General features: G+C 40.1%; 1 protein-coding gene across 35 annotated transcripts in view; it reads right to left on the bottom strand.

Moving 5' to 3' along the window:
* CELF2 (CUGBP Elav-like family member 2) overlaps positions 1-26102 on the bottom strand; it is a 500204-nt gene that overhangs the window by 183437 nt on the left and 290665 nt on the right. The window lies entirely within an intron of this gene.

Genomic DNA, 26102 nt, shown 5'->3' on the forward strand with positions numbered 1-26102 from the left:
CATGGCTTGATGAGTGGTGTGGATCCAGGCTCAGGATCCGAACCTGCAAACCTGGGCTGCCGAAATGGAGCACACTGAACTTAACCACTATGCCACTGGGCTGGCCCCTGAGAATATTTTCTTCATGATTAAAAATATGTTCTCATAGAATGAAATGTGTCTTGTCAAAGTGAATACAACCACTGAAGAAGAGTGTTGCCTAAGGCTAAACGGTAGACCAGGGCGGAACAGAAGACTATTGTACACCCACAGTATTTCACAGAAAGCTGAAACGGGCCACTTATCAAAAGAGGAAGTCTAAAATATAACTCCTATCCTTTTGATTACCTGTAACTGGGGAAGAGTAAAAACCTACAAACTAGATTTCTTTTAAGGCAAGTTTAGCTACTGCTCAATATTTCTCATTAACAGAGTAAGCACGGGGGCAGTGTTCCAATAGGTAATGTTGGGCTCACCATCCCACAAAAACTGGAAAAGTCCATTTTTACTTTAAGTGAAATCCCAAGGAACTGTTCCTGACTTTAACCTCCGAGAAAATAATGCAGATGAGAAATTGAAGGTGGCTTCGCGTAGAGTGGTAACAGCGGTGATGAAAAGCAGGGAACTAATTAGAGAGGCAGAATAGAAGGGTTTATTGAGTGCTTGATATATACGACTTGAGGCGGGTGTTTGTTGAATAAGATAATTGAATGACGAGGCCTAATTTAGAGTGCTTGGAATGGAAAGTGGGTGGGGATAAAGAATAGCTATTTGTAGGACCAGAATTTATAGGATAAGGCAAGTAACCAGATGTGGGGGCAGGAGGAGAGAGGAGAAAAGGGTAAAAGAGTTGATAGGTTTTATAACCTAGAAGACTCAAGAGGATTCCTCTTAGCTCTGACAGTCATGGCGCCCAAAAGGAGCTCCTGGAATAATAATGGGTAAACGTATATATTAATTGCACTGAAATAATTCATCAACTTTGGTGATAGTAACTTCTTACCTGTAGGTTTCACTTTTACTTAAAAATTACATAATCTGCATGAAAGTTTCATCCCAAAATGTAACTGAAATATTTACAAGTCACCATTAATATGGCCCCTTCTAGCACATAATGCTACTCATATTAATGTAAGGTTTTTTAGTCACTTAAAAACATGCCTCAAACAGTAGATCCATGGTTCAAAATAATCCCGAATTTTAACAGCGTTTCTTTTGTCACTTTTTAAACTATCTTAAACTATATTTTGCAAAAGTAAGTCCTCTTGAAATATAATTTTTTTTGAGGAAGATTAGCCCTGAGCTAACATCTGCCACCAATCTTCCTCTTCTTGCTGAGGAAGACTGGCCCTGAGCTAACATCCGTGCCCATCTTCCTCTATTTTATATGTGGGATGCCCGCCACAGCATGGCTTGACAAGCCATGATCCTGCACCCGGGATCCAAACCGGCAAACCCCGGGCCACCAAAGCCGAGTGCACAAGCTTAACTCCTACACCACCGGGCTGGCCCCTGTAATTTTTATAATTTAAAAATTTACAGTCACAATGAAAGCATGAAGATGCATAAACTTTACAAAAGGATTTAAAGGTAATAGCAAGCTACAAAATTCTGGTAATTTTTTTCACTGTTTAAAACTGCACTGATTTCAGCATAAACATAGCATTTATTCATTTCAGATTCCCTACAAGCAATGTCCTCAGAAGCATTATTGTTTCTATACATACTCCCTGTACGGGATGGTTGAAAAATTCTCAATGTGATGATAGTAATTCATTTTCATGACTTAAGTAATTGAGCCTATCTTTAGAGTTATTAATTATAATTACATTATACTGTATTTCCAAAGGAAAACAGAATAAATAGAATATAATCACTCTAACCATACTGTAAAAAACAGTAATTACATATTAACTCCCATCAGCTCAGTCACATACCATTGCACTTAATGCCTTCAACACGGTCCACGCTCAAGTTACATGATAAGCACTGGCTTTCTCTCTTAGACTTGGTAATTTATGGCCTTTTTCAATCACAGCACCCAAGCTTCCATCTTAAATCATTACAAATTGTTTAGGAGGGAGAACGTGGCTCTGTTAACACACTCCAAAGATGGTCTCCTATTGAACACATGCCATTCATTTCAGCATCCCGGCTTCCTAAAAGAAAACAAGGTTTGATGTGCATTCAACAAAGGCAGTTCACGACACCTGCCCAAGTCTTTTTAAAACAGAAATTTGGCAGCACATATTCAGGCTAATCTTTTCGGTTAGATCCTAAATTCTTTGAGGGTTAGGTTCATTTTGGTAACCACCACAGCACCCAGCACAATCCTGCATGATCTACACTCAGTAAGTGTATCTGGAGAGTGAATAAAATAAAGTCTCTAAGGGAAGAGAGTAATACTGTGATTTATAAGAAATATATGTTTTGTTTTCTTCCCCTTTTCTGGCATAGAGCGCCTAAAACTCTTGTAATTTCCTACGTGACGAGAGCATAAGGCTGTCATTTGTTATGTTAATGATGTGACTTTTGGACCTCATCTAAGGATGGGAGCTGGTTGCCAGGAGAAACAACCACGTGACTAGAGTTGGAACTTTCAGTCCCACCTCCTGATCTCTGGGGAGACGAGAGGGGCTGGAGGTTGAATGAATCACCAATGGCCAATGATTTATTCAGCCATGCCTGTGTAATGATGTCTCCAGAAAAACCCAAAAGGATGGGGTTTGGAGAACTCCCCAGTTGGTGAACATGTGGAGATTTGGGGGGTGGGGGGGGAATGGCATGTCTTAGAGCATGGAAGCACCACACCCCTTCCCACATACCTTGTCCTCTCCATCTTTTCCATCTGGCTGTTCCTGAGTTATACCCTTTTATAATTGACAGTAATCTAGTTAAGTAAAATGTTTCTCTGAGTTCTGAGAGCCATTCTAGCAAATTAACCGAACCCAAGGAGGGGCTCATTGGAACCTCCAATCTATAGCCAGTAGGTCAGAAGCAAAGGTGGCAACTTGGACTTGTGATTGGCTTCTGAAGTAGGGGTCACGGGGCAGCCTTGTAGGACTGAGCCCTTAAACTGTGGAATCTGATGCTGTTTCCAGGTAGCGTCAGAACTGAGTTGAGTTTAGGACATCCAGCTGGTGTCGGAGCATTGCCTGTTGGTGGCTTGGGGAAACGCCCACCCTTACACTAGAACTGGGACCAGAACTCCTACACAGAGACATAGGACAAGCATGTTAAGAGTTATGTTGCTTTTAGTAGCACTGGCTGCTCAGTAGTTCCCTGTGCTTCAGCTTAAAGTTGGGCCTGGGGGGTCGAGAGCCACAGGCGGAATACCGAGGAAATGGCACTCAGTATGGCCATGTCCCCTCTGGTGCCTCAGGCCTTAGCCTCAGGGCCAGGACAATTCCATTTTGTGTCTCAGTTTTTAAGAAATGTTCTAATATTGAATATGTAAACAGCTCCAAGAAACAAGAGCCACTGGGAAGTAAAAACTCCATCATCATTACTGTTGCTATTTCAAGGCCTCTTCTATGGGAATTGTCATATTCTGCTTCAGTACACCTTCACATCGTGCTAATTTTGTTCAAATTATTTTTACTATCCTAAATTGAGCATTGACTGGTTGGTATACGCACTATGAATTACTCAATAATGCATCTGTATATTCATACCCTCCTTTGGGTCTATATTACAAGGAAACACAATCGAAGCTTGGCTCCACAATTCCAAGATTTCGGGTAATTGAAAGAATATGGATAATTCTATTAAAAAAAAAGTTGCTGAAATACATGTAGAATTGGATGTTGGAAAAGGCCAATAAGTTATTTTGTAGAAACTAACACATCTTACTCTTTAGGGAAAGGCAAATAAATATACAGTGGGTTCTTCTAACTAACAAATACTGATGATGATAATCAGAGCCGATATTTACTGAGAGATTATTCTACGTCAGGGCTTTGGGTAAGGGCTTAACATCTGGTAACTTTAATGTTTTCTTTGCCCCTGTTAGATAAGTACTATATTCAAGCCATTTTATGGGTGAGAAAATTGAGTCTAAGAATTGAGTTCCATGGCCACACAGTGAAGTGAGAGAGTCCCAACATGAACACAGAACTGTCTTGACTGTGAAACCAACGCTCTTATGCACAGCACTGGATTGACATGGCTTCCACCCTCTGCAATTTATAAGCATACAACTCGCAAAGAATGTCCCTAAAAATTGGAGTACTTAAATCACAGAGGGGTGATCCCACGAGAGCTAATGAAGAGTATTACGTAGCATATTTCTAAGACACTCTAATCTATTGACCTCTTTAAAATTTCCAAGAGAGGATATTCCAGGCTCCCTTGCAAAGCCAACTTGTAGCAATCTCCGTATTTCAAATGATGACAAAAGTTCTGACATCATATATATATTCAAACTAGGCAGCATCTTGAGAATTAAAAAATGCCTATTTTATCAGAATATGCCTCCATATAATTAGATAATTAACCTTTGCTATGTGGTTGGATGTTAAGTCAGCAGAATGATTTGCTATCTAAAACAGAGGTGCGCTCTCTTTCAAAAATGCCAAATATTCTACAGTGCAATATGGACTATTTTAAGATATTTAATATTATACATTTTATAACTCAAAAAAATATTAGAACTAGGATGGATTCAGGATGAGGAAAAGTCCAGATGGAAGTAGTACAGGAAAGAAAGAGTAACACCCAAGACATTGGTACTTACTGTCAGAACTGCTGACTTAGCAATTAATCATTCATTAGACAGTGGTTTCTTTGGGTTGTAGTACTGAATTATTTGACTCCTCTATTATTTAACTTTTCATATGCTGTTTTCTCAACTAGACTGACTATACGATCCTTGGAGTGTAGGAACCATGTTATATTTTCTATCATCTTGAGTGCTTAAATACAGTGCCTTTCTCCTAGGAACTGAAAAATACTTGTTAATTGACTGAATGATTAAAAATGTCAGCTCCAGGTTTTCAGGCATCTCTCTGAACCTTACCATCTAAGGCTGAGTCACATTTCTAAACAAGTATAAAGCAACACATTCAGGCTCCACATCTGTTTTTGTGCATCTCTCTACTCCCAGCATCTAGTGAAGTTATAGACCATAAGAAATATTTGCTGAATGGATGTAACTGTTCTCAAGGAGCCAAGAATCACCTGACAGCTTGGCAGAGCACAAAATCCCAGGCTCCACCCTCAGAGTCTGATTCTGTAGATCTAGGGAGAGATCCTGGAATCTGGACCACTGCCCCAAGCGATGCTGGTCCTTATAGACCTCAGACCATACTGACAAGCATCAACTTATTCATCTGCTGCCAGGACTTCTGGGGAAGGCCTTTGGCCAGGGCAGCCCATGCTCTTTGACCAAAATGCAGGGGAGCAGTAATGACGAATTTCATAAAGGAAAGACGAACAAGAAAAGTTCTAAGTGCATGGCAGCTGAGAACATCCCTTGCTCTATGACTGCAAGTACTACTATCTCTTGAGGATGGAAAAATGACTGTGGATGTTTAGAACATTTCTGAGGCAAGGGTCTTTCTAGAAGCATACTCATGGGCATTGATAAAATTACTTTCATTTTAGAAAATCTGTTTCCCAAGTTGCGAGCTATGGAGGCGTCCAGTTGGAAGAAATGCATTTTTAATACACGACAGTCCAACTGTTTTGACGAACCAAAGAAAACAGAATGTACAAACTATGCTCTTGGTCCAGGCTCCTGACCTCCGCTATTTCATGTCATGTACAAAAAAAAAAGACATGCCAAGGAAGGGAGAAATTGCTAAAAAGAGGTGTACAGGTTAATACAGAAGCGACATATAAATTATTTTGAAACAAGTACAGAGACATCAATGGCACTGTGGGAGAAAAATGAGGCAGTATTTTAAGTTAGGAGAAGGCGTAAAATAATGTCACAGCACGTTATACCAGAACTGGCTGACATAGGTGACTTCTTGGGAGGAAAAGCGCACAGGAAGTCAGGACCAGGGCTTCCAAGGTTCCTCACGGTGCCACACCTCTCAAAGCATCAGTCAATATAAACGCCTAACCTTCACGAATTCTGTGAAGCTGCAGAAATTGGCATCGGAGGATCACATGAGAACCTAAGATTTCAAGCAGCACCGATGCTCTGCTAGGCACTGATTTGGGTCAGATCCTTTCAAGCCACTGGCCAGAGCTATTCCAATTACTTAAAAGGAAAGTGTTTCAATCCAAATGACAGACGCACACCCTTCTTAGGTTTCCCAGGTCTCCCCACCTCCTCCACCCAGGAGGACTCTCTGTGCACGAGTGGAGGCGATGAGGAAGGGCAAGTTACCCATGGGTTCCCGATTCCCTCCTCTTGCAGTACTTTGCAGATCCCACCGTCAACAGAAACACTAGTACTTAGAGACAAGAGTCCACTCAGTCAGTCCTTAGCAGGCACACTCTTCAAGGTGCCAGGAAGGTGGTGAACTAGAGGCACTCGGTCCCTACCTTCACAGACACCCTAGCACGGAGGAGTGGCTTGCCCAAGGGTACCCACAAGAATGCAAAAAAGCGCATGATGCCTTGAGAGACTAACAGTGATGCCCGATCAGACCTAAGCCCCACACCTTTGACAGGTAAGAACTAGTTCTATATAAAGCCTTCCTTGTGGCCATCTCAGATTCCCAAGGGGATGCATCTTCTGAGGCAACACGTGACTATCTGCTCTTTCATCACTGCTGCTTTCAGAGTGCTCCAACACACCTTTCTATTACGAATAAGCAGAACCGTGGGATCTAAACACAGCTCTCTGAGCAGTAACTTTAGACTCACAGAAAAATGGGAGAGGCAAAAGCTCCCATTGCAGTGGTGGACCTCTTCATTAGGCCTGAATATTGGGCTGTACGACAACGTGCCCTTCATTGGGGCAGAAGAGAGGGGAGGACAGTGGTATTCATCTCTCTATAAAAGAGTGAATGACGTTCTTAGCAAAAACATATGCAGGTATCACTATGCTAGTAATCCTACCTTCTACGGAAAATATCCAATAATATACAAATCTAACGAAAAAGTACACAGAGAACCTATTTGTGACAGAAAAGGCAACTATGAAAACACCAAATCTGTTGCACAAGTCTCGAGTTTTGCAGGCCCTCTGCTTCACACTTGCTAATTTGGGGAGGGAATTCTTTAAAGATTTCAAAGTCCTTTGCAGGTTCACTCCTAAGGAATGAGGAATCGGTGTCTTTTCCTGGACCTCCAAGGAAAACCGACCGGGTGAGGGAAGACCGAAACATCGGGCAGAAGCTACAGATGCCGCAGGGTGAGGAATAGTCTTCAACACAGAAGTTACTCGGCCCTTTTGAGAATCAGATTTCCTTTGCAGGGCAGGGTTAATGATACTGGATTGTAGGGGGATTAAAGACAATGATAGAAATGTGTCTTGGAGTAGCCTAATACACATTCTTTCCCTTTTTAAGGAATATGATGTTTGCTCTTTTTTCAGACCTTAATAATATCTTCTCTGTCTTGTACACGTACATTCAAGACTTTTCTTTCACAATTATCATTACTGCTATCACCATCAATTGTGGTATCATTGCATGGGCCTTTAAATTGTGAAACGTGAAGAACTGTATATTTTTATTGATCTTCTTGGTCCCAAAGCAGAAGCTGTTGGATCAAAAAATCAGTATTTCAATGGAGAGAAAGGTCAACATTTGAATGAGCGATCAATATTTCAATGGGGGGAATCAATGTTTGAATGCAGGGAGCAATATTTAAATGGGGCACCTACTGGCTCTAGCTTTCTAGATTCTGTTTAAAGAATTTCAATCTAAGTGGAGAAATCCAAGTTCTTGACATCTGTCAGCTCAAGGCTCTAAAAACCTGTTATTTTCCCTGGCCCCTCTCTTCCTTAATGGTTGCTTGTGCACTCTTTAGAAGAAATTAGATATGTTTGCCTTCTTTCCTAGACTTTTACACTTCCTACTTTCCAACTTCATGACTGAAAGCTCGTGGGAATCCTAGAGTACACATGTAGCCCACCTGTCTTCTTTAAGCTCCTTCTTCCAGTTTTATACTTTCAAACCATAACAGCACTATTTAATGAATGGCATTTTCATCACTCAAATTCGGCCTAACACTTCTGCCGTCCCTTTTGGAACACTGTAACTTTTAATTCAAGTAACTACCAGTACCACCTCTTAGAATATTCAGAATCCTCATTTGTCCTGTTGTGAGGCTGTGAACTCTACTGGCGCCTGAACAAAAGCAAATTTCATTGCACAAATGACCAATACTTTAGATGCATGATTAACAAAAGCGTAAGGGTCCCCTTGGTGGCCCTGTTCTTCTGCGGTCTATGACACCCTTTGGACATATGATTAGATAACAGTGTGTCAGCTTTTTCTCCTAGGCAGCCATTTAGCATTGCTTTTCATTTAAGCCTTTTGCCTGTGGAGTGACTTTGCTGCTGTCAGATTGCATTATGGGTATTAGATCTTGAATGAGCTGTAACTTTCTGCAATTGAAAATTTATAACACAAAGACAATTGCATGGGGTCCTGTCATTGTTTAACACACAGTCTCTTGAGTATTCAGGATCACGTGGGTTTCGAAGACTCTACCTCTACTGTCCACATTTGCTGAATTAGGAAAGTGGTTTATTTTCATTCCTTGGCTACGCTCTTGAGTCAATTCAGTTTCATCATGACCAAAGTATGTCCATATTTCCATCCCTTGATATTCTACCCTCTTGCATACCAGGCTTTTGCCCTCTTAAAAGCATAACTTGCTTGTAAAAAGTGGTACAAACGGAGAAACAAGATAATTCTTAAAAGCTGCCTAGAAGTTCATTTTAAATAGTAGATCTTTAGCAAGAAGTAAATCTTTTGCAAGAAGTAACAGGATGATATTTCTTTTCCTTGTTCTTGACTACACACTGGTGGACATGTTTAAATGGAGCAAGAATCACAAAAACAAAGCAGGAGGGAGTGAAGAAAGGGACCTGGATGAAACAACAGGATAACCCAAGGAGAACTAAATTGCACACATTTGCACACAGATATAAACTGAGTTTTTTGTTAAAAAAAAGTTTGAATAATCACAAATCTTCCACTTTTTAAAAAATTAAGTTTTTTCCATGAACACGCACCTAAAACTATCTACCCAAAATATTACCTAAAATCTGCTATGAATTTTATCTACGAATTAGCAAAAAATCAATTCTTCCATTAGCAGCGCTGGCTTTTATGTGTAACCAGCTGCAAAACTAGATTCCTGGGCCAACCCTTTAAATGATCTTCTCTCTTTCATGGACTCCTCTGTTCCTGAAGGAATCACCAGGACCAACCGCAGCTATACCTAGCTGCAAAGTATAGCTTATGTATAATATTTGTTCTTCCCACCCATCCATGGCTGCCTATGGCTGCTACCACAACATGGCTGAGAATATCTCATCCTGCTTCATGGATCCATATTAATGCAGTACAAAGACGATGCTGGGGAATGGCAAAGAGTCTTTATCCACACAATGTGTGCAGGTTATTTAATATCTTTGGAATTTAAAAACCAGTTACGAAGACTGAAGTCAAAGTCAATTTTCAGAACAGGTCTGTTAAACCCAAGAGAACTCCCAGGAGTTAACTGGAACCTTCACTCAGCTGGGATGATGAATCTCAGAGCTTAACATTGGGCAGCAGAAGTCCTGCAAAAATATCACGCCACTTTTTGTTTAGAGACCAAGTATACAATGACCATAATGAGCCCCAGGGGCTCTCTTGCTTCTTGGTACAGCGTTTCCTCCAGAAAACTAAACATATGAGAGCTGGCTTCCTTTAGGACATACTTCAAGGGCACTGCAATCTCTGAAATTGTCTTCTTGTCATTAGCCTTCTAAGGCATCGTGTCAATATTATCCCCAACTCAATTACTGTCCTGCCAAGTTTTTGAGGAAGTCAAATATTCAGACTTTCAAACTGTTTTACCCTGAACTGTTTGCACTGGAATTGCAATTTGATACATGTGATTTTAATTTATTTTATGGGTTTTTCTTTTTGGTTAAAAATCACAACTTATATGTAATGATGGCTGAGTTCATCTTGGATGTCCAATGAATTACCTCTTTGTTAGTAAGCAAATGCACTTCCAGGGGTTTCTCATATTCATAATATTAGATGGATCGCCTTTCTCTGAGTGTCAACATCTAGTTGTGTATAAACTAGCAGTGAAAAGACAGAATACAAAAAGGAAGAAACTCTGACATTTAGTGGACTAATAGCAGATTGCGTATCAGTAATATTCACTCATCCAACAATTACTTGCTTAGCATTTACAAATACACATATACAAATACACATGTACAATGCATTCACATACAAATGTAAAATATTATGCTAGTGGTGCTGTGGGGAACAAAAAAATAAAATAGATTGCACTCTCAAAAATATGTAATCTTGGGGCCGGCTTGGTGGCATAGTGATTAAGTTCATGCGCTCCACTTTGTGGCCCAGGGTTTGCAGGTTCAGATCCCTGGCACAGAGCTAGCACCACTCGTCAAGCCGTGCTGTGGCAACACTCCACATAAAATAGACGAAGATTGGCGTAGATGTTATCTCAGCAACGATCTTCCTCAAGCAAAAAGAGGAAGACTGGCAACAGATGTTAGCTTGGGACCAATCTTGCTCTCACACACACACACACACACACACACACACACCCCTAATCTGGTTAGAAATATGAAACATTTACACTTCAGAACTCAAGTTTTTAATACAAATATATATTACATATATACATAAATGACTATAGATATACATATACATATATATGGATATATGTATATATACTTTAGATTTCAGTATTTTTAATACAAAATAGAGAGTGATAAATGCCTTAGAAGAATAGCATTACGGGACATGAAAGTAAGCAGACAAAACTCTATAACGGTGTGTGAGAAGGAAAGAGGGGCAATCTGTGAAGGCTTGATGGATGTGATGGATATGGCTCCTACCTCCTCAGTGATCCCTTGAGACAATTTTGTACCCCTAGAGGTCTACAATTAGGAAAATGCAGAGCAGTAACAATGCTGACATAAAGTACGCGTCTGTAGAATGAATGGTTGAAAGTACGAATGAGCAAAGATGACTAAGAGAAAGAATGTTCCCTGGGGTATATAATACACTCTGAAGGCAAACACTCAGATTATTACAAAACCATAGGAAATATAAAATTCTAAGTACTCATATCCTGCACATCACAAATTTGCCAAACCTCGAATCCTCACTCTGCGTCCACAGATATGAGTGTTTTCTTCTGTTCTCTTACTAATGCATTACATTTTGTGTATCAACTTCACTGACTTAGACAGAGCTCTGTGAATAATACTAATTAGCTGCAACCAGAATTAACCAAGGGAAAGACAATTCTTTTATACATGTCACCAATGTTAACCTTTTCAAAAATGGTTGAAAGGATGGTTCCTGTATTCTAACTATAAATACATACACATGTATGTTTATCTACCTGTATGCATAATGTTATCTTGGAAATTTTTGGAGATATGTCACCCTCCTCTCTTACTCCTAGTTTGCTTAATATTACAATTCACTCTGCAAGGGCTCTATTGATATTTTTGTAGACTGCTCCACTGTTGACATCTTGAAACATAAGAGTAGTCATGTGTGAGAGAAAAAGTACTTAACAGATACAGGGCTGACACAGGGTTCTGAAAGGACATCAAGATTCCTTGACTATCACATAAAAAGCTGTGAAAGATGATGGAAATAAATATAGAATGGAGAATTGGAAATTTAGGGACAGATATTACTCTGAGACACTGGTCATCACCAATGAATTGTCCTTACGTGGCCTCTGTTTTTTAGATAGTACATTTTGGTCACTCAAAGGAAGTAGACAGTAGCTCAAGTTGCCAGAGTCCTAGGATTTAATATTTTCTGTCAAATGGACAGAAAGATCTTATTCTGAGTGATGGAAAGAAAATTTGAGGAAATATTCTGAAAATTATAAGCGGGTGTTGACAGAGGAATGAGATGAATGGTTTACACTGGTAGAAGCCACACAAACCCAAAGGCTGTGATTTTAAAAACAGGAAATTAGAGTAAGCACAGAGTATTACTCTGTTTGAAAAATAGCAGACATATAAATTAAGTTGCCAACGAAGACATCAAAAACAAACAGTATAAATGAGTTTCAGGAGACAAGTAGACACTTTAATGGGGGCAGGAGGGATTAAAGGCTCTGGTGACAAAGTAAGGAGGTGGGAATGTGAAACTGAGTGGTGACAGGCAGTGTGACAAAACGTTACCATTGCTATTTTAATAGCATCAGCTCTGGAGCACTGTGCCATTTTAGAGTAACTTAAAATGAAGAAGGCCCGTTATTAGATAATAGATCATCAGTTTATTAAAAAAAGAGAGTGAATGGAGGAACTGAATCCCTCACAGGAGGTGTATTTTCAAAATTTAGTTGTGAAGGTTGAGTTATGCCGTCTGAGCGATTCACTTGCTTGCGTGAAACTCTCATTTTTTACCAAATTACCCAACCTAAACCTGCCTCTCTTTATCAATGTATCATACTCAGGGGCTTTTCCCCTATGGCCACATCATAAATAACAAAAGTCATTGAATAATCCTAATTCCTGGCTCAAAAAAGGTTAGATTTATGTCCAAGCAAATTAATTTCACAGCCAGCAAAAGAAATGCCTATTCGTTCCCTCTCTGAGCCCTGAGTGTATGACTGCTCAGGAGTTTGGTTTGCACAGCACCTGCTGTTTGATGATCTGCACTCAGCTGGGGCCCAGAGGCCCTCACCCTCCATTTGTATGAGTTCGTGGCCATTTCCACCACTGATCAGGTCAATTTCAAGAGAGAGGCGGTTGAACCTGAAACCACCTCCTTAATGGTCCAGCTAAGTGGTTCCCATTAGAAAGGAAGTCATTTAGATTGAAGTAACTTGTAAAACAATGTCATGCAGTAAGTGGGAAAATTCTGCTGTATATCTACTTGCCATCTACCTGTTGTTTCAAGAAAGGGAATTTCAGTCAGCACTTTCTTTCTCCATCCTGGTCTACAAGAAATAACCTCATGCTTTTCTTTAAAATGAGCTGACGTGAACCACAGTGAAATAGTATGTCGTCCAAAGCTACAGAAAGTAACTATCAGAGGAATTCATGAATACGTATCAAAGGGATTTTGAACCTGTTCAACATTTTCTAAAATTTCACATATGATGACTGCAAGCTCCATGAGAGGAGGGACCAAGAATGTTGTATGAACCACTACACGCTTAGAACTTATCACAGCGCCTGGTGCACAGTGGACTTCAATGTGTTGAATAAATGAACAAATAGATGAGTGATAACGCTTTATTTACATGTCCTATTTGCTTGATATAAATGATCACTAAATTTTGGAAAATTTTAAACACTGTCCTTTAATGTCACATTTTAAAATGCTGAATCAGTTTGTTTTAGATATGAAAAACATGAAGCGAACTACATGCACACTTGTATTGCGATTTATTTTCAATGAAGCAACCCTTTATCCCAACCCGTTTTCCATCCTTATTGGGAATAAAGGAGCTAAGTGATACTATATTTTTCTCTTAAAATAAGCACAAAAACAGTTGGAACCAATCTAATTTCATAGGAAAGTCAGCAAGAATAACAAGCAGGACCACATTAAGAGTGTGCAGTTATGTATGTACACATAAATCTCTGACCTTTCAGCATTCAGAGAAAGAGAGGAGAGAGAGGAAAGAGAAAGGAAGGAAAGAAAGAAAGGAAGGAAAGAGAGAAAGGAGGGACAGAGAGAAAGCTGGGAAGGGAGTAAGAAGGAGGGGGCAGGGGGGCAAGGGGGGCAAGGGGGGAGAGGGAGACAAAGGGTGGGGAGGGAGGCAGGAGGGAGGGGGAAGGGAGGACGAAGAGAAGACACCTTATCTTCATGTTTCTGTGTACTATATTAGCTTTTTAATTGTTTCCATGTCTTCCGGCTTTGTCAGAAGTGCTTCACCAGAGGTTAAGTTCCGGCAGAAGTCCCCTCAGACTGTGACCTATCAATGTCATCATCGCTGGAGAAGGCTGGCCACTATGCTACAGGAATAGCTGGTTCTTCTCCATGAAAAGCAAGTATCCCGCACTATTAAGGAATTGGCCCAATATGGTTTTCAGCAGCAGAGACCTTGCTAACATCACAGAGTATCATCGCCAAACTCTTATTCTTGGCCATTTATCCAAACTCCGCCTCAGAACCAGGCTCCCCAAACACGACTGGGTACGTTTTCAGGGTCATGGCTGAGATTTCTCAGACCATCCCTCTTAACTCCTCTTTCACCTCTGATGTTGGCTGGATTATATAGTGGCTACACGACAGGCATAGGAACAGTGTCAGAAACGACAACCATGAAGGACTCATCAGAAAACGCTTGAAGATGGAGAGGCTGGCTCGTGAAAACTTGGTGGCTTATACGGTGGTGTCTGGTCTTAGAAACTGCACATTACATATGCCTGAAGGTGGCCTTGCAGAATGTCCTTATAGACAAGGACTCTTTAGAGACCACAAGTCTTCCTGGATGTAGAAGATGTCTCCTCCCATCACATCTATGACTCACTCCCCGGGATCCGCAACTGGAGACTGAGGGACTGGGAAAAAATGGGAAACTCCAGGGGACAAATTTATTTGCCCTTGTTTTTCTTCTTTTTGTCTGCCATTTTAGGGAGACTGATATTCAAAGTTGTGAATTTTGGCCCCAGTTATTGCAACTGTACGGCTAGGTCTTAGGACAGATGCTCTCCCTCCTTTTCCAGGGAGCTTCCTTCCATCCTATCCCACCCTAAACACGATCAGGACTCTTGCTTCCAACTCCCATACATCAGTTACTTACTTTCATGATAGCAATTTCACACTCTAAAATAACTTCCTTTATTTGCATCCAAGATGATACGTTTCCTGAGGACAATAATTACACCTTGCTAGCCACTGAGCTTGGCCACCATCAATACCCGAGATGCACAAATAAAGCTTTAACAGATCTGAACGAGACAATCTTATTTTCATGACTGCTTGTTTTCAAGAGGCCCATTCCTCCTGGTTTGAAAGGAGCAAATCTAAGGGGAGGGAAAAGGGGGCTCCAAGGCCACCCACAAGGTATCAAGTTAGGAATGTTCTGGAATACTATCTATCTAGGAAGGGACTCCTTTCTGAAGACATTTTGAATGCCAAAAAATCGGTGGCTTTCTGCAGTCACTGTTCAAAGGGTACAGCTGGTTGGAATGTGGCACAAAGAGTCAATTGATTTTACCATTAGGTTTTCTGACTTTGTCTAACAGGCAATTTCTGAACATCATAAAAGCCTTCTTAATTTGGCTCCGTATTGTGTAAAGCAGATGTCCTTGGTTACTAAACTGATTAGTAAGTGGTTTATATTATTCTAATGGTTGTCATCGTTATTGCAAAAAAAAAAAAAGTTGAGTAAAGCTGCAGAGCAAGGTTGTTCTACACAGTATTGGGGATGACAGGATGTCACATTCAGAAAGGATCCAGGTATCCAGCCAAGGCCCTGCTGCAGAGATCCATTTTCAAAAAACACTGCTCCGATGCTGAACAGCGCTATGCATTTAAAAAAAGAATGTTCCACTCAGTGGCTTCTTAAAAAATATGATGGAAGGCAGGACAGAAACCAAAGGCAGCTCCCAGAGATGCCTTAATCACCTGAAGTATCTCACCTGGGTCTGAAGTGCACCTGTCAAGATGGACTCACAACCAGCCATCATTCTAGGCTATTCAGTTACCTGGCAAACACAGACAAATAACATCCCCCTCATTAGTTTGTAGAAGCCCTTCCTTAAGGAGTAAATTTCTCAGTAAAAGGCATACTAATTGCCATGAAAGACATAAAAATCTTTCTTCTCACCTGACATCAGAATATTTCTCTTAGCATGCTGGGCTCTATGTACTCAGAATGAGACCTCCCAAAAGACAGCCTCTGCAAAAAGCCCTGTGGGGGCACCCTTCATTCAGAAACTAACCACACCACCATTTTTCCACAAGTGAACAGTCAAAGACAGCAAGGAATGACACTAACTTTTCAGCACTGGGCACATTTTCTTCATTGCACTCACTGGAGTTGGTCATTTATGCTTCTTTTTGTGATTATTTGGCTGATTTCTGCCTCCTTTATTTGACCATAAGCTCCACAAGAGCATGAACTAGCTGTCCTTTTGTTGATCACTGTATCCCCAGTATCACAGGGAGACTGGCACTTAGTAGGGCCTCAAATATTTGATGAGTAAGGAAGGGAAGAAGGAAAAGGAAGAGGAGAGAGAGGAACAACGGCAGAGAGAAAACGCAGAGAAAATGCTGCTTAATGGTCGGGTATTAAAAGAATTTGCCGAATTTCTTTCATGCAAATAGTCCAGACATACAAATACTCAAATATCTTACATGTGCTATATATTCATAAGCCCACAGAGAGTAGCTAGGCTCAGAAAACACTAAGATAGGTCTTAAAATTTTATATCAACCATGTAATTGGAACCATCAAGGGAGAAATTGGTTTTCTATGCCTGGAAATTGGTGGGAATTTTATTATTTCTGAATTTGCAAAATAGCATTTAGTTGAAAAGTCCAATTGTGTAGACTTATAATTTCTGGGACCACATCTGGGTGTAGGTCGTTGATTTCTTTACCTGCCACGAACACGCCTTGGGGTCTAAGGCACGGAAACTGTAGACATTGAGCTCATTTACAGGCTGCACATCTACCTGCAAGCTCTCAGTGCGTCTGCAAATGGACACGCTTAAAAGCTGTTGATTTGAGAGGCGCTGGTTGGCCAATCCGTGCACCGTTGGAACCGCACCTGCAGTAATTTTGCACTTCAAGGACTGCAGGCGTCAGACAGGAGCACCAGTGAAGTATTTGTAAGAGCCTCCGCGATATCTCTAGTGCTCCTGCAGGGTTTGCTAGGGGCCTTTTCAAGACAGTAATCTAGGAGGAATCAAGGGCCCACACCACCAGAGTGGATGGAGGGGTTGGAAGGGTTGGAGAGGGGGTGGAGGATGAATCAAGAGGCCCCAGATGCAGGAAGAGTGAAAGCACAGGCTCTTCCAGAGTCTCATGGCTCAATGGAGCTCTCTCACTTTCCTTCGGATTTCTGAAGAGTGAGAGTGCTCCCAGAATGGAAGCTGGTACTTTCCAGATGCTTGATATTTACAAGAATGTCAATTTCAAAGATGGCGGGGGTTAACATCTTAATAACATGAAAGAAGCTGGAAGTCTCATTTTCTCTCAGTAAATTTCCTCTTCTTCAAAATGGTGGAAGTGGTGGAAATGAAATCCTGTTTGAATATTAAGAACCTAGAGCAAAACCCAGCAAAGTTTTTCTCCTTCTTGAATGGAAGAGCGTAGAGAATACAGACAGTCTTGCCACTTGATAAACCAAAGATTCAGGACATATTTGCTCCCTGGCACTAATAAGCGGGTATCCTTTTCTTCATCAATGTGTAAATTAATGGCTAAATACACACACTTTCTCTTCTTCAGCTGCCTATGCTTCCTGGTACAGAAACTCCTTGAAGTCAGGGTCCCCTGCACCTGCCACAGGGGCCTGGCACACAACAGGTGCTCAAAGAACACCTGCTGACTTGAACGCACCTCTCCCTTCACCTGTAGAGTTAGTGCTGTACCCGCTTCCAACCATGTTTTGCAAACATTAGGAAAATTAACTGCTGGGAAATTGAAGCAAAAAAACCCAACAAAATGGATTCTAGTGGTTTTACACTATTGCATACCATTATCAAAATTCAAACTGTACACATAAAATGGTCAATTCCACTGTATGTAAATAATACCTTAATAAACAAAAAAGAGGAGGGAAAAAAATCCAACAGCCAAGTAAGTAGGAGGCTGATCAGAATTTGAACCCAGATATAACCATCTTCTTGACAGTTAGAATGTTCTAGTTCCTTTGATCATTATAGAGTGAGGCTGAAGGTCTTTTCATGTGTATATTAGCAATTTGTATTTCTTTTTCTGTGAAAAGCCTATCTGTACCCTTCCTCATTTCCTTACTGGGGTTTTGAATTCTAAAATATAACTTATAAAAGATTTTTAAATATTATTTTAATTTTGTCAATAAAAAGAAACTAAAGATTTATAGAACAAACATGATATTTGTGAACAAGACATTTCTTCTGAAATTGATAGAATAAGATATTAATGGTGAGACTATGTTAGAGGGAACCATAAATTTGATTGGTGTTATAATAGAATTTTTTTCTCTTAAAACTTTCTTTTAAAAAACGCTATGAAAGGGCCCACGAAGAGAGTGTTTGTCACATGCGTTCTCAAGAAATTATACATGCTATCCTGAATCGTAGGAAATTTCCTAGCTTGAGCTCTGAGGCAGTTGGTTGACATCGATTGTTCCTCAAGAAAGATGGATGACAGTAAAATAAAATCTGACTTTTAGGAAGCATGTCTACTGAATTTCACCAACTCCATTTATTGCTCTATTTTATAAAATCCTCTGAAATTTATCTGCTCAAGTTTACGCAAGATATCTCAAGTTTCAGGGAAAAAAATCATACCTGTGGACCATCACACCTTCATTAATACAGGGAGACAGAAGGTGTTGAGGTTACACCGCCATTCTGGCGCATATTTTTATTGAAAAACCATTAGTCCCCATCTAGTTTCAGCCTCATTTATGTAGCTGGTCAACCGAATGGTGCTCGGCAAAGTGCCTTCAGCATTCTATTCTGTCTGAGCATCTCCATTCACCTTTCCTTATGAAGTCACCCTCTGCGACAGGCAGGAGACCAGAGCTGCTCCATCCTCATTTCACAGAGAGTGACAGAGGAGTTAAGTGACTTGTGAAAGGTCAAACAACCAGTCATTGGTCAGGACCAAAATAGAATCGGGGTTTGCTGACCTCCTTGTCTCTTGCTCAAATGATTCAAGGACAAGAGAAGTGACTTCTGAGCTGTAAAATAACACTACAGACTTCTGATTTTTTCATCCTTCAACAGGATGAGCCAAGGCATTTACCTGGTTTAACATTTCTTTAGGACGTACAAATGAGAGGCTTTTGAACTGGTGGGGAAAATCGAAGGCCAAGAACCCAAAAGTTAGTACTGCAGCTTTTCCACCGACTAGTTATAACCTTATGCCAAAATTTGAGGCCACTTTTGCCTCAGTTTTTCTATGAAATGAGGACATTATACACTACTTATTGAATACATTAATCTTTTAACAGGATGACATATCTTTGAGTATTGTTACTCAAAATTTTGAATTTTGGAAGGAAGGTATGAATATGGCTTTTGAGCATACCAGTTAACGATGAAAACAAGAATAAAGAGGAGGTGGCATCCTGGAAACACTACACTGTACCTTGGATTAGGACCATTGAGAACAGGGATAAAGAATAAACACACATTTGAATGGGGTTTACTGATCATGCTTTGGACAATGAGCCCTTACTTTAGGCACTACTAAAATATATCACCTCTGCTGTGCAAACCAGGCTTGACACAGGGCCTTATTTAATTCAGAGACACGCTTGCACTTCTGCAAGACTGAAAAAAAAGTAGCTTTTAATTACTATTTGTAGAGCATCTAAGACAATTAAATGCTTCTGATTACCCTTTTGTTTTTTAAAAACATAGAAGCAGAGAGAGTAAACATTTCTATACAGCTATTAGAACAAAATGCCTTTTGAGGCAGAATGCTTTGAATATATTCTGCCTTATAAAAAATGTATAAAAGGACAGCACAGAAAAAGGCTGTGAGGCGTGACACAGCCTATCATGTTGTGCATGCATGAGTTAGCTTTTACAAGATCAGAACCAGAAGCGAAGATGAATACTGTTCAACCTAAGCCTGATGCTTTGGAAGTTCAGTATCACATCACTTGGGGTCAGTGACAGAGCCACTGCACCCTCTCTGCAGAGTCAAACGTTTAAAAAATATTTGGGTGAATATGTTATCACCTAGAATGGAGACTCCGTTCTCCATTTTAATGTGAACAAGGATCATGTTCATGTCAAGATACCATCACATCCATGGTCTTTGTCTTTATCATAAATATTAAATAGTTAAATATAAACCCCTCAGAGTCAGATCGAGGTCTGGAGGTGGTCCCCAGATCACCTGCAGGGAGTAACAGGAAAGCTGGAGACGCAGGAAGACAGCGAGGCCCCCTTGGGTGCTCTCGTCATTGGAGGACCACTGCTCTTGCTGAATGATGCCTAACCAATTTCTGTGGTGCTTAACATTTCACAGAACATTTTGACTTTTGTGATAGCAATAGGATTTATATCATTATACCCATCTGGCAAGAGAACGTGACTCAGAAGAGTGACTATTCCAAAGCCACACAGCTGGTAAATATGAGAATTCAAAGATAGCACTTCTAAATCAGCACACTTGGCATTCAACAAAACCTCTTAATGGTCTTCATAAAAGATGTTAGTGGAGAGATATGATATAAGGAATAAAATACGTGAGGTTAGAGGGTCTCTCTGTCACTGCTTGTCAATATGACTTACAGAGCATACCCTGCACGATGGGTCGGAAACACAGCCTACTGGATCGAGCACGGAGTCTTGAGTCAGACCACCCAGCTTCAAATCCTAGTTCTGCCATTACTGGCTGTGTGATCCTAGACACGTTTCTTAACTCTCTGTGCCCCATTTTCCTTATCTTTAAAATGAGGGTGATAACAGAACCCACCTCGTGACAACTATGCAGACCAAATGAATTAATATTTGGAAAGCATTTAGAATAACATCTGCCAGATAATAAGTGCTGAATAAGCACTGGTTAAATGAATGAATAAATTATTCTACTATGATTTTGAGTGTTATTCTCCAACTGGCATGAATAACTTACTGATGGATTTTTAATAAACAGGCATCACCTCACTGGTATGTTGTTAAAAGTTTCTTTGGACTAAGCCTGATACTTTTCCTTTACCACATGACCAACAGGACGACCTCTCTTCTGTCTCCTTCCTTATCAATTTTAAAAAGCAAAGCTATCACTACTTAACATCCAACCTATTCCTCTCACTTACCAGGTTAACTCTCCTCGCCATAGCCTGAGAAACCACTGACTGATTTTACCAAATAATTAGATGGGTTGATCCAAGAAAGAAACCTTGAGTTCGGCTTAAATAGTCACCAATCCTACCTGTAGCACTAGGACATCATGGCTTGAGACCTACAGTCCTGCTGGTCAGTTCTGGTTTAGCCCTAACACATAAGGGTACGTCTGCAAATAAACACAGAATTCTTCTTGAACAAGCCTAACAGACTCACAGAGGAATCTCCGGATCTTAAAGATCTTTAGGTCTCAAAAACTAACTCAAAGAATAGAGTGCTGGAGAGAATCTACTTTGACTAAGACCTGGTCATCTACTGCTAGTTAAAACTGCCTACCAATTGGTCTTTTGATCTCCCGAAGGATGACCTTTAAATTTCCGTGGTCCAGAGTTCTTGCAGAGAAGTCATTCAAATACATTAGTTTATTTATTAAAAGGATTTTATCTTAGAAATTACTAATGCCATCCCTCAGGATTATGGCCACTTAAAAAATTATTTGCTATTTTCCTGCAGTTATCATTTGGAAACCAGGATATCCTAGCACCACGCTGGCTGCTAGAGGAGGAAACGTCCTTCATGCTTTGTCTTTACATATCAATCGTCAAAGCATAAATGTCAGATATATTTCAAAGGGGGGGTGGTACAAGATGTGAAAAATCAACCTATTTTTTACTCTACGACAGAGCTAAGATACGCACATAAAATTGATTTCTATGAAAATTATATTTTTAATACCACTGGCAACTAGCAGCACCAAACTGGATTACCAGTGGTGATGAGTAACTTGAATCTACCTATATTTTCATCACACATGTCAGTATTTTGTTTCTTAGGTCTATTGTTTTTCCTCTGCAGCTCAGTCAAGTGTCAGCTATGACTTTTTGAGTAGTTTTGAGTAATGGGATCAGCTAATGTTCTGTACATGAAGAAATTCCACATCATTCGCTTCGCTAAAAATACCGCTGCCTGCCACTGGAGCCAATCAACAGTGATGAATAGCCAAAGGGACAAGTAGGTCTCTAAATTTACTTCCTATCTGACAGCCCTTCAGCAGATATGGATAATGGATCCCTATACTCACAAATGCAGCCCCCTCCTACTACAAGCAAGCCCTTTCTTTTCCATTCAAGAAAGGGCAAGGATTCTTAATGACCCAATACGTTCTCCCTTTCCCCTTTTCAACAACCCAACAAAAATATGTTAAATGCCTGTATTATCAGGGTCTATGCAGCTGCTGGGCTGGATATAAAAAGCTGAATAAGACATACATCCTTTTAACCCATTAAAAATCCATTAGTATGCACTTTATGACTCTATCTGAATTAATGTCACAAATCAAAATGAAGCCCCAGAAAAACTGAATTTTTGTATATATACATCTTCCTGACCTCCAGATAGCCATGTGGTTAATCTGCATATTGGACAATTGGCAACAAGCAGATCACACATTTACATAGGGCTGATTTTATTCTCTATGTGTAGAATTTGGATTCATCCATTCAAAAATGTTTATTAAGCCCCCACTGTATGCCAGAAGCCATATGCTGCATGTTGGAAACCCAGTGGTGATATAAAATGGACAGAAATATGGAAAGTTAGTTATCTACTAAACTGGTGACCTTAAAAAAAACAAAACAATTTTGATGTGTTGTTTGTGTGTTTTAGCTAATCAGAGCTTAAAATTACACGCGTTATACTCAGGTGATTGCATTTTCTGCTGTGGGTGTTGAGTCAAAGTAAGAGTCTTTCCGGACATCTTCGTGAGGTCTAAGACTTTAGGATACATTTAAATTCTGAAGTCCAAAGAATTAAAGGGCCTTTGCCAACCTATCACAACTAGACAATCACTTAATAGAAAAATTTTTTTTTCAAAACCCACCACTATCATCCACCCACTCACCATCACACAAAGAGCAGTGTTTGCGATGAAATTCTACCCATGAGGCTTAACTTCAAGTTCTCTTTTGATTACGACTCTATGACCCTCTGGCTAAGTAAGAGTGTTCGCAAGTTTTAAATAGCCACTAAGTGACCTGTGACCAACCCAAATTCGGTGTTATCAAAAGATTTGATATAACATCTAAAACTGTCAAATTTTCTTCAACATGCTACATATTTATTGATACCATCAGTTTTTCTCATTAACTCCTTGACACTTATTTTATCCTGGTATCTTACATAAATACTATTGGCCTATTATGCTTGTGGATATTAAGAAATCATTACTTTCGTGTTCAAGGCTTTTTTATTTTTAAAGATTGGCACCTGAGTTAACAACTGTTGCCAATCTTTTTTCCTCTTTTTCCCCTTCTTCTTCTCCCCAAAGCCTCCTGGTACATAGCTGTATATTCTCGTTGTGAGTGCCTCTGGTTGTGCTATGTGGGACGCCGCCTCAGCATGGCGTGATGAGCGGTGCCACGTCCGCGCCCAGGATCTGAACCAGCGAAACCCTGGGCCCCCGAAGTGGAGCGCGTGAACTTAACCACACGGCCAGGGGGCCGGCCCCTCAAGGCATTTTTAAAGGTCCTTCAGATCATTATTCACTCTCATTTCATTTACTGTTTTTTACTCTCAAGATGTTCTGAAAGCCAGACCCTTTGCTGGGCACTAGGACTAAAAAGACAAGTGAGAAATGGGGAATCCTTAATTGAGCTATTATATCACATTTAAAAAAATTAAGCAGGAGAAATAGGGAGGAACCTAATAACCAAAGCATAGAAGCATTTCCCAGAATTGGATTTGTTATGGGCTGTTTTTGCCCAATTACTATTTTAATTGAACTATCTATAATTCCTCCCACTTACATTTTCAGTCTAGAGGAAGCCAGACACAAGACGTTATAAATGAAACCAGAAGCCAGCACATTTTCTGACAGCAGAGACTCCCGAAAGTCTATCAAAATCACCAGAAGAAAGAAGAAATCAGGAAGTTACGGTAGTGGAAAATGACACCTGTCAAAGCCAGAACCTTGAATCTGTGCCTTAATTCCTGGGTCAGCGGCACGGAGGGGACAAGCCAGGACCCCAACTCAGGCAACTCTGCACATGGGGGCAGGCTGGGAACCAAAGTCAAGACAGACTGTGGTGTTTAATAAGGGATTCTTAAGAACCCAGCTGCACCAGAACAGCAGAGGCCCTTCTCAACTCTGATTTAATACATACCCACTTCTGATACAGGACATTTATAACATCTAAACATCATTTCCCTACCTTAGTATTCTGCGTATATTTACAGGAGCAAATATGGAAGACCGCCTCTCCCACCATGCCCAACTCCACCCCTCAATCTTCAGCATGATTTTAATTAATGAGAAGAGTCCACAGAACGTTATCATTGCCTTTCCTCCACCTTCTGATTCGTTTCTATATTCCCTTAACAGCCAATTAGTGATAGCATACAGAAGAATGAGTCCTATAATATTCAGTGCCCCCAATTCCCCATGCACCATCTAGTGGTGATGATAATTATATTAATAGTGATGATGATGCTGATGACAGTAAGCTCAATGAATTTAAAACACCTAAAAAGGCCATTTTAACAGTGAGTGAAACAGAATCTTGATTTTCCTTTTGGAAACATTTCCTAGAAACATAAAGTGCTCACATTACCTTGACAAGAATCACATGGCCTCCAGGTTAGAATTGAAGTTAAAGACATCTATATTTTAAAATAAGAAGCTATTGATTTACTGAGCAATTGAAAATTGCATTTCCCTGTTCACTGGCTTTCCAAGTCCCAGTAGTAAGACAATAAAGTATTTTTGAAGTCGGGGCACAGACTTCAGATATGGGCTACATGTGTGGAAATGCAATGCTTTTACTCATTATGACTCGGTTTCAAAATCATCTTCCATTATAATTTCATGTTCACTTGCCATATCTTTGTCTATAAATCATTTTTGTCGCCCACACTTCACTTGCCTAACAGATGCCTACATTAAAATTGATTATTACTATTTCTTTCGCCCAAATAAATATTGTTGTCCATAGTTTATTGCCACTTGAATTCCTTTTCCTTAAATAAACATAAAGGCATCTCTCTGGCTATCCATCATACTTATTTCCTCCTTTGCTATTAAAAAAATATATAAATATAATCAAAAAGCCATAAATACAGCCCATTTTGAATCCTTCACTTCCATTACCAGTTGGAAAGCTGATAACAAGTACTAGCTCAACTGATAGCTTTAGTCCTTCTCACTTGAACGTGTGTGTGTGTATACTTCATTAGGACTATCCATTTGGCCTCATCTTTCTTCAACTCCTGCAGCTTCTAATTCTCTTTCCCATATCAAATAACCCATAATCTCAAATTTTATATGCATTCCTAGTTAATGATCTCTTGCTGATGCTTTCCACTTCCTGTGACACATCATAAGGAAACTAAAAAGCTTACTATCCCCATAGCTGAGATGAAGAGTAACATGGAAGAGCCTACAAAGCGAGATTTTCTCGAAAAGACACGAGCATCCAATAAAAACGCGTACATAGAAGAGCATCAGCTCAGAATACAAGACTTTTCCAAAATTCGGCTTTAGTATTCCACGTATATTTAAAGGTAAAAATACGGAAGCGGTCCCCTTGAAAGCCAAAAATGGACACAAGAAATGAGCAAGTAGACTTAAAAAAAGGTACCCTAGGGTGTCCTCAAAATACTTAAGTATTTGCCATTCAAAAGCCACCCTACCACACAGGATGCACTGACTCTTCTTGTCAGAGGATTGGTCTCTCCTACCCAAAATATTTGATTATTATAAGCCAACCAAATCCCTAAGATGCAACTTCCACTGCTTTACATGAGAAGTCTCTTTCCAAAATGCGTCACCATCTGAGGCATTGATGTGTTCTCCAATTGCTCGTGAAAATACACCGAGTTTCAAGGTATCCACCATAAAGTCAAGGCATTTTGCCTGCACTACAGACACAGCACAGGAAGATTCATTCATAAGATTTCAATCATTTTTCATCCATAACCTCTATGACATAAGGGCAAGATGCTTAGTGAGAGAGAGAAC

The sequence above is a fragment of the Equus asinus genome, chromosome 29 (assembly GCF_041296235.1).
Source record: "Equus asinus isolate D_3611 breed Donkey chromosome 29, EquAss-T2T_v2, whole genome shotgun sequence".
In the NCBI taxonomy this organism is placed as follows: Eukaryota; Metazoa; Chordata; class Mammalia; order Perissodactyla; family Equidae; genus Equus; species Equus asinus.